At 43.4% G+C, this 14,140-nt stretch overlaps 1 long non-coding RNA gene across 2 annotated transcripts; it reads left to right on the forward strand.

Moving 5' to 3' along the window:
• Positions 1-1,071: 1,071 nt before the first annotated feature.
• On the forward strand, positions 1,072-13,874 carry LOC120240893. Of its 2 annotated transcripts, none has more exons than XR_005530767.1 (4): positions 1,072-1,376; positions 3,813-3,954; positions 12,937-13,085; positions 13,771-13,874. It is a non-coding gene; the product is annotated as an uncharacterized LOC120240893 (long non-coding RNA). The 2 variants fall into 2 exon arrangements; XR_005530768.1 differs by having other exon boundaries at positions 1,072-1,250.
• Positions 13,875-14,140: the final 266 nt, after the last annotated feature.

The raw sequence follows: 14,140 nt of genomic DNA on the forward strand, positions 1-14,140 counted from the left end.
CCAATCAGTACCTGACATTTGCATATTTTAGGGCCCCATTTTTTTCCCCTTAAACCCTGCAGCCATCTCAGTCTCTTCTCTCCTCTCCCTTTGCCTCCCACACATGCACACACTGAAATTTTGAAATTTGACTTTTAATACCTGCTCAAGGAGAAATTGCTTTTCATGTACAAACCATCACCCTTTACACCCGTACAGAATGTTGGGCTCACCTGACTGAAAGAAAGGATGCGAACGGCCACCCACGTGGCTTTGGGGGAGGACCCGGAGCCCCCTCCTCCTTGAGTGAACCATCTCTAAGTCCACACCCCCTGCTGGGCCCCCTCTCCTCCTCCACGATTTGCGGATGACTGGAAGAATGGCTCCATCCTTCCTCCTCTGGGAGGACTCACTTCGCCTGTCCTTTTCCATCTTTGTTCTTTTCTGGAGACTGCCATTCACCCTGCGCCCTCCCCAGCCTGGAGGGCAGATTCAAAGTCTTTCTCTTTGAGTCTGACCTAGCAAGAATGTATCTTAAAAATGTAACACACTTTCATGTTTCCTTGGGGCAGCAATCCATTGTTTGCCACATAGTCCCCACAAGCCAAGGAGGGCCAAGGTTCAAGTTCAAATCCATAGGCTTCTCCTAGCAATGAAATAGGGTGCCTGACAATTGGGCAAGTATTGTTTTCCTCTTGATTTGAGAGGATATTGACCCAGGGCTGGCGCTGGACGGAACAGGAGGCGTGGGGCGGAGTGCCTCACACACATCTTGTCCTTGAGGCTTCCTGCCATTTGACGTCTCTGCTCCCATCCTTTCATTTGAGAGACTAGAGTTGCCATACCCTTCGGACCTCCTCACTCATAATAAGGACAGAAATGTTCTCGCCTCCATCCACCGTCCTTATTCTTCACAGTATCCTTGGAAATGATTTGAAAACAAATGAAGAAATGTACTGACAATGATTTCTGATGAAACCAAGTATAGTCAACCACAAACACCAACTCCCTCTGAAGAGAGACCTAGCACTGGTGAGACGGGGCACTCTCACACCTAACCTTACTGGAGATCTTAGTTTTGGGCCCACTACTGGAGAAGACCCCAGATCCGCCAACCATGACCAGAACTTCCGCCATTGCGTTTGATGGCATCATAATTCCCTAGAGCAGAGAGACACCTTGGGTCATAGCCATTCCGGAAGCTTTGTTTATAGAGGTGCAGGCACCTCAGCCTGGAGAGTGGGCATGGCTCACCCAAGATCATGCAGCAGGTTAGTTGAAAAGGAAGGTGAGAGTACGAGGTCGGTCCAGCTCTGCAAGCATCGTGCAGACACAAAGCCATATTGCCATGTCGAGGCTGGACTTGGAGCTCCCTTGATGACTCCTTACAAGGACAGGTATGGGGCGTCCATGTATCTTCACCAGACAGAAGGCAGACGGAAGGTTATATCCTCCTCCTCCCTGATTGCGTTATCCTTACCGTCAACCTTCCGGGGACTCCCCCAACCTCCCCATGCCCTCCTGTCTTCTGCCTGGCTTTTAGAACTCTTTCAGTATTTGGTTTGGAATATCTCCTGTTCACCAACTGGGAATAAGTATGAGAATTCCAAGGGAGCGGTTTCCATGGCAACAACAATCTCATGGAAGGTTTCAGAACTTTTCCCTCCTACTCATGGTACTGCAGAAATTCAGAAAGCATAAGGCATAGAGACAAGTGCTAATTATCTGACCTGAATTTGCTGTGGAGTGGCGGCTAGAAGAAAGGCAAATGCACTGTGGTCTGGCAGACATTTCTCATCGGCACACATCCAAATGACTTCCTGGAAGTGAATCATGATCGTATTATTGTAATTTTTTTTTGTTAGAGGTGACACCAGGTATCAAAGAGAGGGTCGTTTGTCTTGTACTGTGAAAGGCTCAGCCTCACGCTTTTGAGGGCGCAGACTTGTTTTCCGGTACTGTCTTTCGGTCAACCTGGCAGAAATGATAATCACGTTGATTATGATGTCTCTCTACCCATGACACAGGTTCAGTGACAGAGGAGCCCACAGTCATCGGTATTTAAACACAGATCACTGTGGCCTCACATGTCTAAATGCTAAGTCCTGACTAGACAGATGGACTTTGGATCGTAAGGTGAAGGGCTTTCTCTGGTGATGAAACCAGGTGTGAGTGCACTTGGCTCCATGCTGGGAGCACTTGGACCATTGGGAGGCAAGGGCAAGTTCCTCTGCATCGTTCCCTGCGACAGACGCCATTCTGGGCATGGTTTTTCCATACAGTCCATCTGGTGACATCTCATTAGTTTGAGAGGGTGCACCTGTCAAGCCATTGTTGGGTAGCTCGGAGTTTATGGCAAAGCAGGGCCAGGGAGGTGACGTATCACCTTGCATTTGCTTCCCACCCTACTTCAATCCTCTCTTCCTTCACTCTTCCTGGCCGGAGATTTCACCTTCTGTAGGACACTGGCACACACTCAAGCTTTGCCTCAATGTTTTGTAGGAAATTGAAGTGAAGGCAAGACTTACACTGCCGGGAGCTGATGTAAGCAATGGGGTGGATAGGGCCACCAGAAAGGAAGGTCCATCCTCTCATAAGCTTGACATCTTACAGGGCTGACAGTGGACCTTCTTAAGTTAAAACAAACTGGGATTTATTCCATGTAATGCAAAGAGATGGCTGGCTTTAAACGGCTGAAGAGAGAGACCGTCAGGTTTCTAGTATTTTGACATCTGATTTCAGCAAGCAAAAGGGTGATGCAGAGAGGTGATGGATGCAGCTAAGGAAGCCACCTCAGTCTCCTGAATTGTGTTCTACAAGGGTAGAGCTGCTGCCTCAGTGTGGCCAGGGCAAGATCCCCAGGGTATCCCCCTGACCCCCAAATAGGCCTTAGAGGCAAAATTTTTGAGCTTACTCAGGAGATATTTGGAAAGCTAGGACAGAACACTCTATGCCCCTTCTCCAACTTCTCCAGCACACACACACACACACACACACACACACACACACACACACGTGTGCACACAGGCACGTGGCGTTAGATACTTATCCAGCATTATGGGGGCCCCACCAACCACCCACACTACTAGTTGTCTTCATCGCACAGTGCTTTGGAGACAGAGCCACCAGGGAGACCACATTCAGTGTTGGACTAAGCTTGAGGATCCAGTGTCACCTCTGCCCATTGTAAACAGAAGGACTTGGATCCCCAGGGCTTTGTCCTGTTGGCATAAGGAAGACATGCTCTCATTGTCTCCACTGCTGAAGCCAGCTTCTCATCCGTAAGTGTCACACCAGGGCATTCCAGAGCCTTCTCTTTTCTTCCAGTGCATCCCTCAACACCAGCCCCGGCAATTACGGACGTTTGTTTACAAGGATGCTTGGGACAGGGTGCAGACCCAGAACCTCCCGTAGTCCCCCCACTGCTGACAAAGCTAGGGTTCAGAGTGCAAGCCCGGGAACCTTTTCGGACCCTGCCCAGTTGTACCCTTTGGTGATGTTAACGGAGAGATCTGCTCCACCCAGGCGAGTGGAGACCAAGGCAGGAGAGCTCTCAGAAGCAATTCTTGCTTTCCCAATTAGCCCAACTTTGCAGACCCGACAAATCACGAGGTAGAAATGACTCTATTGTAAGGTCTTAACCTTTTAGGCTGACATTAAATTGGAAGAAACTGCTTGTGTTAGAAATAATTACTGCTGATAATGAATACAATTAAGCATAAAAGAATCTTTATAACTCCGGGATCATTTGTGCACTTAGAAATCGGCTCGTATTTTTCCCTTCACAGATGTTACAATAATGGTGTCAACACTTTTATTTCTTTGTCCATAAGCTGAAAATTATGGCTGCTTCATAAATCGGTAACGTGCTCAGAAGATGGGGGCCCAGCTGCAGAGCACATGAGTTCAGGCTCCTGCCTCAGCCTCATGTTTCACGATGACCTCAGCTTCCTGTGTCAGTGGGAACCCATGCGAGTAAGTACTTGTAAAACTGGTTTTGAAGAGTGAAGTTATGAAGAGGTGCTGCGGTGTCAAACATCTGCTTCATCCATTACCCTCAAATAGGAGCCGGAATGTACAGTAGGGGCAAGAAGCATCAATAAATTAAAATTCTCCTGTGAGCACACTTTCCATGCCTGTGCCAATTTGAACCAAGTCGACGGGGGTCGGGGGGAGAGCGAGAGCGAGAGCGAGAGAGAGAGAGAGAGAGAGAGAAAGGGAAAAAAAAGATGCCAAACAAAAGAAGAGAGATTTGGGGCAGTGTTAATTAGAATCTGGTTTTCCTCCTGCAGCTGGTGGGCTTTTCAACATACAAGCATTTTCATGCCTGCACGAGACAATGAATTTTCTGCTCCTTTCAGAACCCAAGTTCTTTCGCCCACCACCACCATATATTCTTCACCAGAATACTAGAAGGATAAAAGAAAATAAATAAGGTGTCATTCTAGTTAGGGGTGTAGATCTCAGATGACATAACTACTCAGATGGTTGTTTATTATACTTGGAATGCAATGCTGCTAACTGGTTAAGTTGGGTCGCCATATCGATAACGCACATTTTGTCAAAACTAATGAGTGTATTAATTATGAAACAAAAATACATAGAAACTCAATAGAGTTTTTAAGTGGGTTGTTTCAGGCTGATATTTGAACTGAGCGGTTTAGGGCAGAGACACCCTCCCAGCCTTTCTCACATGTGCAGCACCGCCGCCGAGACCCATCTGAAAGCCAGGCCGTCCTCGCTGCCAGAGGAGGGAGGCAGGAAGTTGGAAATGGAATGCTTGGTAATCCTTGCAGCAGCCCGCTCTGTTCAGTCATCTTCCCTCTCACGTCATATATCAGAGACAGTCCGGACTGTTCACAGCCTCACGTCAGTCCTGGTATCGGAGGCCAGGTCTCCAAATGCGCTGTGGTGGGGTGTGTGCTTGCCGATAGGAAACACATGCAAGGCTGTGTGTTCAGCCAGGGGCAGGCGTGGAGTGTGGGGCTTGCATTTGGGACATTCAGAATGTACCTTGCAGGGTCACCTGAAGCTCTCTCCTGGGATGACCGAGTTCCTGGCCAGTCCTTGCTGGGATGCCTAGAAGGAGCAGAGGGCACAACTATACCCCCTCCCTGGTAGCATTTGGCATGCTCATACCCTCAAGTGCCCATCACCCTCAAACCACAGTCTTTCAGAAAGTAAATAACAATGCCTCAGGCCAAAATCTCTGGATTCTGCCTCATTTATCCCCTAAATAAATGATAGTGGGAAAATGGTGTCTTCTCCACCCCAGTTTCTCTTACTGATCCAGGAGGACTGAATTCAATCTTTGCATCTCCTTTTAAAAATTCCGATATTAATCTGAGATGATGAATTAGAAGCTTATTCACATTATGCGAAATTATTCAAAACAGATGGTGAAGTCAATTTAAAGGCCATATACATATTTTTCTTCTATCCCTGAGAACAAGTACTGTTTGGGGGACAGCAAAGGAGTAGATTTTAATCTGCTTGCCCTTTGAAACGACCATCAGCAACCTCCTTCCAATTACCTGTGCCCTCTGACCATGGTTCTGGGATCTGGCTTCATGAGTGACAGGCTGTTGGTATCGCCACCAGACTAACCCATAGAGACTGTTAGCCCACGTGCCTTAACAATTTCTAATTGGCTTCTTGAGCAAAGGGAATGTCCAGTAAATATTTGGCCTCAAATTCATCATTCTTCACCACCATACTTAAGTGAGATTTGCTCTTTCAGACAAACTTGGGTTTGAATCTCAACTTTACCATTTAACAGTGGAGTGGCCCCGGGCAGGCGGTGCATAACACCCCCAAGCCTCATGATCTCCACCCTGAAAATCAGGCTTATTGTGCCCAGAAGACTGTGGGTAGGATTGAAGGTGTCAATGCACAGTTATTTTCATTGTTCTTGGAAGCTGGAGACACTTTCTAGCATTACCTGTTATTATTGTTGTTATTACAAGTATTTTAATTATGAGTTAATAAGACATTTCTTGCCAGTTTCCACCCTCCATCTTCCACCTACCTTGGTGTGATTATGGTTAAACCAATGTGCCTCAGATAGTTAAAGACAGATAAGAAGCTTAACCTGAGGGCTGTGTGGTGCTCTGATGTTGTCTAGGTTACTGTTGTGTATTATCATCAATCATTTCAAAGTGTGCAATGTATAGCTCATTCTCAGCATCCCATATAACCATTTAAGGTACACAAAGGCTAAAGTGGAGCCAAAATCTTCCAAAGTTATTATGGAACAGAAAGTGCTGGAGAAGCCAGGGACACATACAATGTGACTACGTGGTTCCTGATGTTTCCCCACCTGGAATCCTGTGCCTCACTCCTCTGACATTCATTGGAATTCCACACACACATCCAAAGAGTTAGATACACAAAACAGGAGCAATACCTTCAGCTCCAACAAGACTTTTAGCTCTTTAGAGGGCAGTATGAAGGCATACTTTCTAATAACATATTAGGGTTGAAATTTCCAACTGTAACTGTGACTTTTTTCATTTCTCCTTTCAGTTTTGTGAATTTTATGTATTTAAACTTAAAAAAAAATATGTTTATTTATTTATTTTGAGTTAGACAGAGGAGCATGAGTGGGTGCAGAGAGAAATAGGGAGACAGAGAATTACAAGCAGGCTCTGCTCTGCCAGTGCGGAGCCCAATGTGGGGCTTGAACCCATGAAAGCATGAAATCATGATCTGAGCAAAAACCAAGAGTAGATGCTCAATCAACTGAGCCACCTAGGTGCCTGAGTTTTTATGTATTAGTTTATATATTATTAACTGCATCCACATCTAATAAACTTGTGCCTTCTTGGTGAAGTCATTTCTTTATTATTATCTAATGCTTATCTTTGTTCCCAGTAACATTCTTTACCAAAATTTACCCAATATTAACAGAGCAATTTCAGCTTTATTTTATTTTTTATTAGTGTTTCTTGATATTTATTTTCCATTCTTTTACTTTTAACCCTTATGTCTCTTTATATTTCAAAATGGATATTTTATTGATAGCATAAAGTTAGGTCTTGCTTTTTATTTTGTACAATATGACAATCTCTGCCTTTTAATTGGGGTGTATAAACCATTTACATTTGATGTAAGTACTGATAAAGTTGGATAAGGTACTAATATGGATGGGTGCTATTAGTTTTATATTTATCCTGCCTATTTTTTGTTTTTTTTTTTAATCTTCATTTCCTGTCTTCCTTTGGATTGAGTATTTTTATAATTCAAATTAATCTCTACAATTGGTTTGTTAGTTATACTATTTTTATATTTTTTACAGGAAGCTCTAGAGTTTATGATATACACCTTTACCTTATCTCAGCCATCTTGAAATACTATTATATGACTTCAAGTAGGACATACTGACCTTACAACAATTAATTTTCATTTTTTCTCTCCCATCTTTTGTGCTAAGTTGTTATACGATTAATTCTACATATGCTATAAACCCATATTGTATTTTTACTGTGTTTGCCTTACACAGCCAAACATCCTTTAATTAAATTAAAAATCTTAAGAAAATATTTTATATTTACTAACATTTTTATAATTTTTTTGGAGGTCTGCATGTCTTTGTGTGGAAGTGAAGTTTTGTCTGGTATAATACTGCTTCTGTCTGAAAAACTTCTATTTATTTATTTGTTTGTTTATTTATTTATTTTTGTGGTGTGTTTCTGACAATAAATTTGCTCAGCTTTTGCTCCCTATGAAATAGGATTTGTTTTGCTTTCCTTTTAAAAGATATTTTTCTGGCTATAAAATTATTGCTTAATAATTATTTTTCCTTTCAAATAATTATTATTTGACTTTCAAAATGTCATTACTATTGCTGGTTTTCAAAATTTCTGGCATGAAGTCTCTGATATTTCTCATCTTTGTTTCTCTCTCTATAATATTTCTTTTCTTTGGCTGTCTTCAAGATTTTCACTGTTTTACTTTTAATTTTTAAATTTTTTTCTATGGTTTGACCATGATGTGGCAGTGTTTGTGTATACTTAAGTTATCTTTCTTGGAGTTCTTTGAGCTTCTTGGTTCACACCTTGCTTGTCTTTTATTAATTTTCAAAAATATTTGGTCATTCTCTCTTAAAACATTTCTTCTGCCCCATTCCCTTTTTAACCTTCTGAGACTGTATAAGGATGTTAGAACATTTTGATTTTGTCCTACATGTCTTGGGATTCAGGTCCTGTTTCTCTTCCCTGTTTCTACTGCATTTTTGCCCCTATTTGTTCTTCAGTTTGGATATCCTCTATTGATTTAGCTTAAAAAAATCACTATTTTATTGTTGTTATTATTATTGCTATTATTTTTACTGTCCCATTGTGTCAATCGAAGGAAGTCTTTATTTCTGATATCATGTTTTCTATTTCCTACCATTTCCATTTGACTCTGTTTTCTAGTCTCCACCACATAGCTGGACTTGCCTCATTTATTCATGCAAATTATTTACTTTTTCATTAGATCATTAATGTATTGATTAGAGTTATTTTGAGACTGCTCTCTATTAGTTTCAATTTTTGAAACTATTTTGTTCATTCTGGGCCTATTGACTATCTTACCTATTGAAATGTCTTTGGCTCTCTTGCTTGCGTACACGCATGTGAGTACACACATGTGTTTTGTAATTTTTGATTGGATGTGCTTTGTAATTTTGATTGAATGAAGGACCTTAAATGGAGAAGAATAGTCCACACTGACATATGCTCAAAATAGGCATACTTCCGCCTCTGCCGGGTCATTATTGCAGGGTGCTGAGTCAATCTAGTCACTAGGTGGATTGTAGGCTGGTTTTATTGTTGCCACAGTCATATTTAGTACACCACAGACTAGAAATTTCTCCACTGATGGGCTGGTGCAATCATTTTCCTTGTCAAGACTATGGATTCCCAAGGGTTTTTCAGTGTCCCTGTCACATCTTCAACTTTCAGCAACTTCTACACTCCACAGTTCAGGAAGACTACCATTGGCATAAGGCTCAGGGTAAGATTAGAGGGTGATTCTCCACTTTCCTGGCTGAGCCTTAGCCTTAGGAAGACTCTGTACATGTGTACTTTAAAAAGGGATTCCTTAGTGTTTCTGTTCTCTCCACTGGGCAGCCAGAACTTGCAGTGTATCTGTAAGAGTGTCTTTGGTCAGGGAATGTTTCCTGCCTTTCTTCCAGAAGGAGATTTCAAGGCTCCTGTTTGGGGCAGGGAGAAATATATTTTGTTTCTACCTCCTCTATAGAGACAGTGGGTCTTTGCTTCTGTCCTGGATTGAGGTAGGGATTTCCTGTCCCTTCCTCACAGTTTAAGATTTTTCCTTAATATGAGAGAAAGTTCTGGGAAGTAGGGTTTAGTGTATATGTTCCAATGAGAAGAACCTATACAGGTCTTCTCTCTTCCCCCAGTGTTTCTTGCAAGCCCCTAGTACTGGCCTGTGGAAAGAGCTTGCGAGGGCTTGTGGACTCCCTTTGTGTTCAAGGCTCCCAAGGATTTAAAATTCTAATTGTAGCCCACTCTTGGTCTCTAAGAGTTTGTTAACATTTCAGCTTTTCTTTTTGCATTTGCTTTCATGGCATCTGCTTCTCTTTTCCATGCACTGCCAAAGGTAGGACCATTAGTATGTCTTATGTCTCCTAGGAGAGGCTTGTCACCATTCAAAATTCAGTGCACTTAGTCACCTTGTGACATCAACTCCAGAAAATGTAAGACTTATAGATTATCCTATCTTTTTTTCTCATTGTTTGGGTGGGAGCAAAGACCTATTGAAGCTTTCTATATCCTAAATGGAAGCAGAACCCCTAGACAGAGGAAACTGGTAAAATGACTTATCTCAAGCTGTGAAATGGAAGAATGGTAATGACTCACTTGAGAGTCTTGAAGCTGTGCATTTAGAGTGTTTCTGCCTTGTCTTTTCTGTGCCTCTCCAAACTCACCCCCTTCTCTTGCCTTTATTTTTACTATGTCCTCTCTACTTGTGGACGTTCTAATAATGGGAGAGTTTTAGTAGAATTGGTCACCAGACAAATAGATGCTGATAAAGTGTGCATTTTTAATCATTTCTCTATAATTAAAAAAATCAAGCTCTCTACTATAAATTATTCTCAATTGTCTTTTACTTTGGTGGTACCTGCTTTGTTAGCTACTCTAGAGGAATAAATATTTGGCTTGGCTTTTGGGAAGAATAGAGAATTGTCGTAAAACTTATTCCGTAAATATGCTAAGAGAAGTGACAGGTTTGCTTAGCAAACACATGGTAGTTTTCAATGAAGATATTATCCCAGAGAAGAGATGAGTAATGCCATTACACAATAGTTGTTAGATAATTATTTGCAGATAATCCATGTTTCCATCTCTGGAAGACATTATTATGTTCAGAAAAATTTTGGAATATCTGGGACTTACTATTTCTGTAAATTTTGTGGTTTTTGCCCAGTACATTATTTTACGCTGTGATAAAAATTCAAATTAGAATGTGAATGAGTATATGGAGAGGAATTTGGGTTCCCGCATGGGTTGATGCAATAGTTGACTAGACATTCCTGTGTCATTACCTTTGGTGTTCAGTGAGTGTCGCTGTGTCTAGTTGGTTTTCTAGCAGTAAAGTGCTTATTAGAAATTTGAGAGAAGTTGGGGATGGGTTAACGTCTGCAGATAAAGATTTGAATATATGATTTTTAATGTAACAATTTGTATTTCAACATTTCAATGGTAAAAAATTAGTAATTTAAGGGCTCAACATAGACATGCCAATGGTCACCATAACATGGAGAATATGGAGGCCCTCCCACCTCAGAACTTGATGGCCACTTTTCTCAAGCCCCTCTCTCTCTCTCCCCATCTTGTCTCAGCATTATTCCTAAATAGCTTTTCTGCCTTGATTTCCTGTCGTGGGTTGCAACACCCATGTCCACCAGCCCCCAGTCTGGAACTAAGAGGTGTCTTTTCCTCTTAATTACCTCATTCCTCAACAGCCACACCAGCAGCCGATTCTTACTGATTCTCCTTTCTCTTCTTCTTATCTGTGGTCTCTTTCCTCTCCTGTTTGTATTTCAAATCATTGTTCCTTCTCATCTGCAGATAGAATAGCTTTCTGATCAGTCTGCATTCTTTACATCTCAGACTTCTCCAAATCTCCCTCTATCAAATGCCAAAACAAACTTTCAAAACTGTAAACCTGACCATGTTACCATCTTGCCTAATTCTTTGGTATTTCCCCCTTGATTACAAGATGCAGTGCAAATTCCCCATAGTCTCGCCCCTGAGCTATCCTCGGCCTCTTCCCACACAATGGCCCCATCCCTACCTTCTACTCCCAGCGAAGGCCCAGCTAAAGGAACCTGGCTGCTTCACACCTCCATGGCTCTACTCCTGCTGTCCTCTGGACTGCTCTCCCACTGTTCATCTGCTTGTTGAATTCCTGATGTCTTCAGGGACCCGTTCTAACTCTCTTCCTCTGAGAGGCTCTCCCGTCCTTCCCTCCACACGCCTACTCTCAACACTCTACTATAAGCCACCAATGCAATCAGTAAATGCTCACCTTTTTCAAAGGCTTATGATATTTCATTGCATTTGTTGGTTTGACATCCATTGTCTCCTGGAGAGTACAAATCCTTTGCACCCCCACCCTTTTTTAATGTTTATTTTATTTTTGAGAGGAGGGAGGGGCAGAGAGAGGAGACACAGGATCAGAAGCAGGCTCCAGGCTCGGAGCTGTCAGCACAGAGCCCGACACAGAGCTTGAACGCATAAACTGTGAGATCATGACCTGAGCCAAAGTTGGCGCCTAATCAACTGAGCCACCCAGGCACCCCTATCTTTTTACCCTTTTACAGGAGTTGAGGACAAGGCTTGTATCTAATTGCATTTTATATCAGGGACTTGTCACCATACTTCGTGCTCTGTTCCTTCTTTTATGGAATGTTTCTGGGTCATTTCAGTCTTCTGAAGACTGTAGGCTATGCTTGACATGCTCACAAATGCTACTTTTTTCTCTCCAGGACCGAATCCTTCCTCAAAATCATTTCTGCACTTCAGTGGCTTTCAGGATAATTCCACGTGGATGGATCACAAAACCATCTTGACTCTGAACAAACTGAAGTCACTTTCTCTGCCTTTCTCATCCCCTGTCCCTCACATCTTCCCCATGGTTTTGTCTCATGGTTGATGCACTGTCACCACTATTAACTTTCTGGTGTTATCTAGACCTCTCAGGCAGCTTTAATCCCTTCCTTTGAGTCCTTCTCCCCCGAGTCACCGCATCAAGTCCATTCACCTCTGAAATCTCTTATATCGGCCTCTTCCTTGCTCAGGTGATTGAAATAACTTCCTGACAGGTGATCTGGCTTCTGATCCTCCCACTAGTGCAGCCACCTTCCAGCCATCTATTAGTACCATCTACATATAAAGGGGCGCCTGGGTGGCTCAGCTGGTTAAGTGTCAGGCTTTGGCTCAGGTCACGATCTCATGGTTCCTGGGTTCGAGCCCCGCGTCAGGCTCTGTACTGACAGCTAGCTCAGAGCCTGGAGCCTGCTTCAGATTCTGTGTCTCCCTCTCTCTCTCTGACCTTCCCCAGCTCATGCGGTCTCTCTCTCTCTCTCTCTCTCTCTCTCTCAGAAATAAATAAAAAGCATTTAAAAATTTAAGGTATGTACAAAAAGCCCAGACGCCTTCTCCAGGAATACAGGACCCTTTTCAGGTGGCCACATTGGGTTTATTCTCTACTCTGTGCAGCAGACCCAGAGCTTTGGTCTTGCCAGACTCTCTCCTGAGCAGTGTGAGCTGCCCGGACCCCCCATCTGCACTGGCCGTGCCCCTGCTCCTCTTCCTACAACACCTTCCTCTCATTTCTCTGCCTTGAAAACCCTGACTTCGTATTTAATATCCTGTGAAAATATCACCCCTCCCCCATGAAATGATCTCTGACTTCCCCAATAAAGTCCGTGCTTTCCTTCTCTAGGCACCGGGAGCTTGCGTCTACACCTCCGGTGAGAATGTATCACATGGTATTGCAGTTTCTCTTGCTGGCCTAGGAGATGCCTGGGGACCCGGACTGTGTCTTGTTCATGCAGACACTCTCAGTGCCTTGCACAATGCCTGGAATCACAGGTACTCAAATATCAAACCCAAAGGTGAATTGGAAAGATCAAGGACCTGGGGTTGGCACATGCAGGAAGAAAAGGGGGCTGTGGTTAGGAAGAGAAAGTGCAAGAACAGATGAGAGCAGAACTTGCACGGAGGTGTTTACTTTGGTTTTGATCATCCAACCTTGGGAGAAGGGGTGAAGAGAAAACGTGGTCCTTAACGAGTCACCTTTCCCTGTTATTCTTCTTCCTGGGGAAGGAGCCAAAGTATATTTAGAAGGAGTGTAAAGTTCTCAGGTAAAGTTTAAGATTCTAGGACAAATCAAGAAGGTTTTGCCATTGCATGCATTTTTTTTTTCTTTCTGGCACGTGGCTTAACTGTTACACTCTGTGGGTCCTCAAGGACTCCCGCACTTTCCAGATTCTGCACGACAGTCTCAAGTAAGTCTTTGAAATCAGGAAGTCCAGGACAAGATGTCACTTTGCAAGGTGTAAGGGAATCCATCCAGATGCATTCTGTGTAGGCTATTACCTGCCTTGCTAATGACAAGCCCGCTGCGGGCTGATAGACTTCATCCACGGCACCGAAGCGGGTGGGGGAAAGGAGGGAAGCCAAGGTGGGCGGGTTGTGCAGTCGGAAATCAAAGTCAACAGAGAGAGAAAGATCTGAAAAGAATAACATTCGAGCTCCTCATTGCTTTTCCTTTCAGGCTTTATGGCACCTTTGAAGAAACAAAAGCTTTACAGAGAAAAGGCTGGTTTGGCAGAGGAGCCTGCCCCCCCCGCCCCCCCCCCCTCAGCTCACTTTCCTATGTTCCTGGAGTTTTTCTCTGTTGAAACAAATAAAACACTTATAGGTGCTATATTGAGGCTTCATCTCGGCTTCTCTTTCCTCCCTCCTTGCTTCTTTCCCCCTATCGAATAGTTCTGGAAAAAGGCACATTTACAGACGCAATGTACTGTGCTCAGGGCTTGGCAACCCTCCCCTCTCCCTCTCTCTTCCTCTCCCCCTCCCAATCCCTCTCTTCCTTTTTTTCTACCTCTCTTCATCTCTCTTTCCCTCTCTCTCTCTCACTTTCC

This window comes from Hyaena hyaena, unplaced genomic scaffold (assembly GCF_003009895.1).
Source record: "Hyaena hyaena isolate Hyena2069 unplaced genomic scaffold, ASM300989v1 scaffold_265, whole genome shotgun sequence".
Classification (NCBI taxonomy): Eukaryota; Metazoa; Chordata; class Mammalia; order Carnivora; family Hyaenidae; genus Hyaena; species Hyaena hyaena.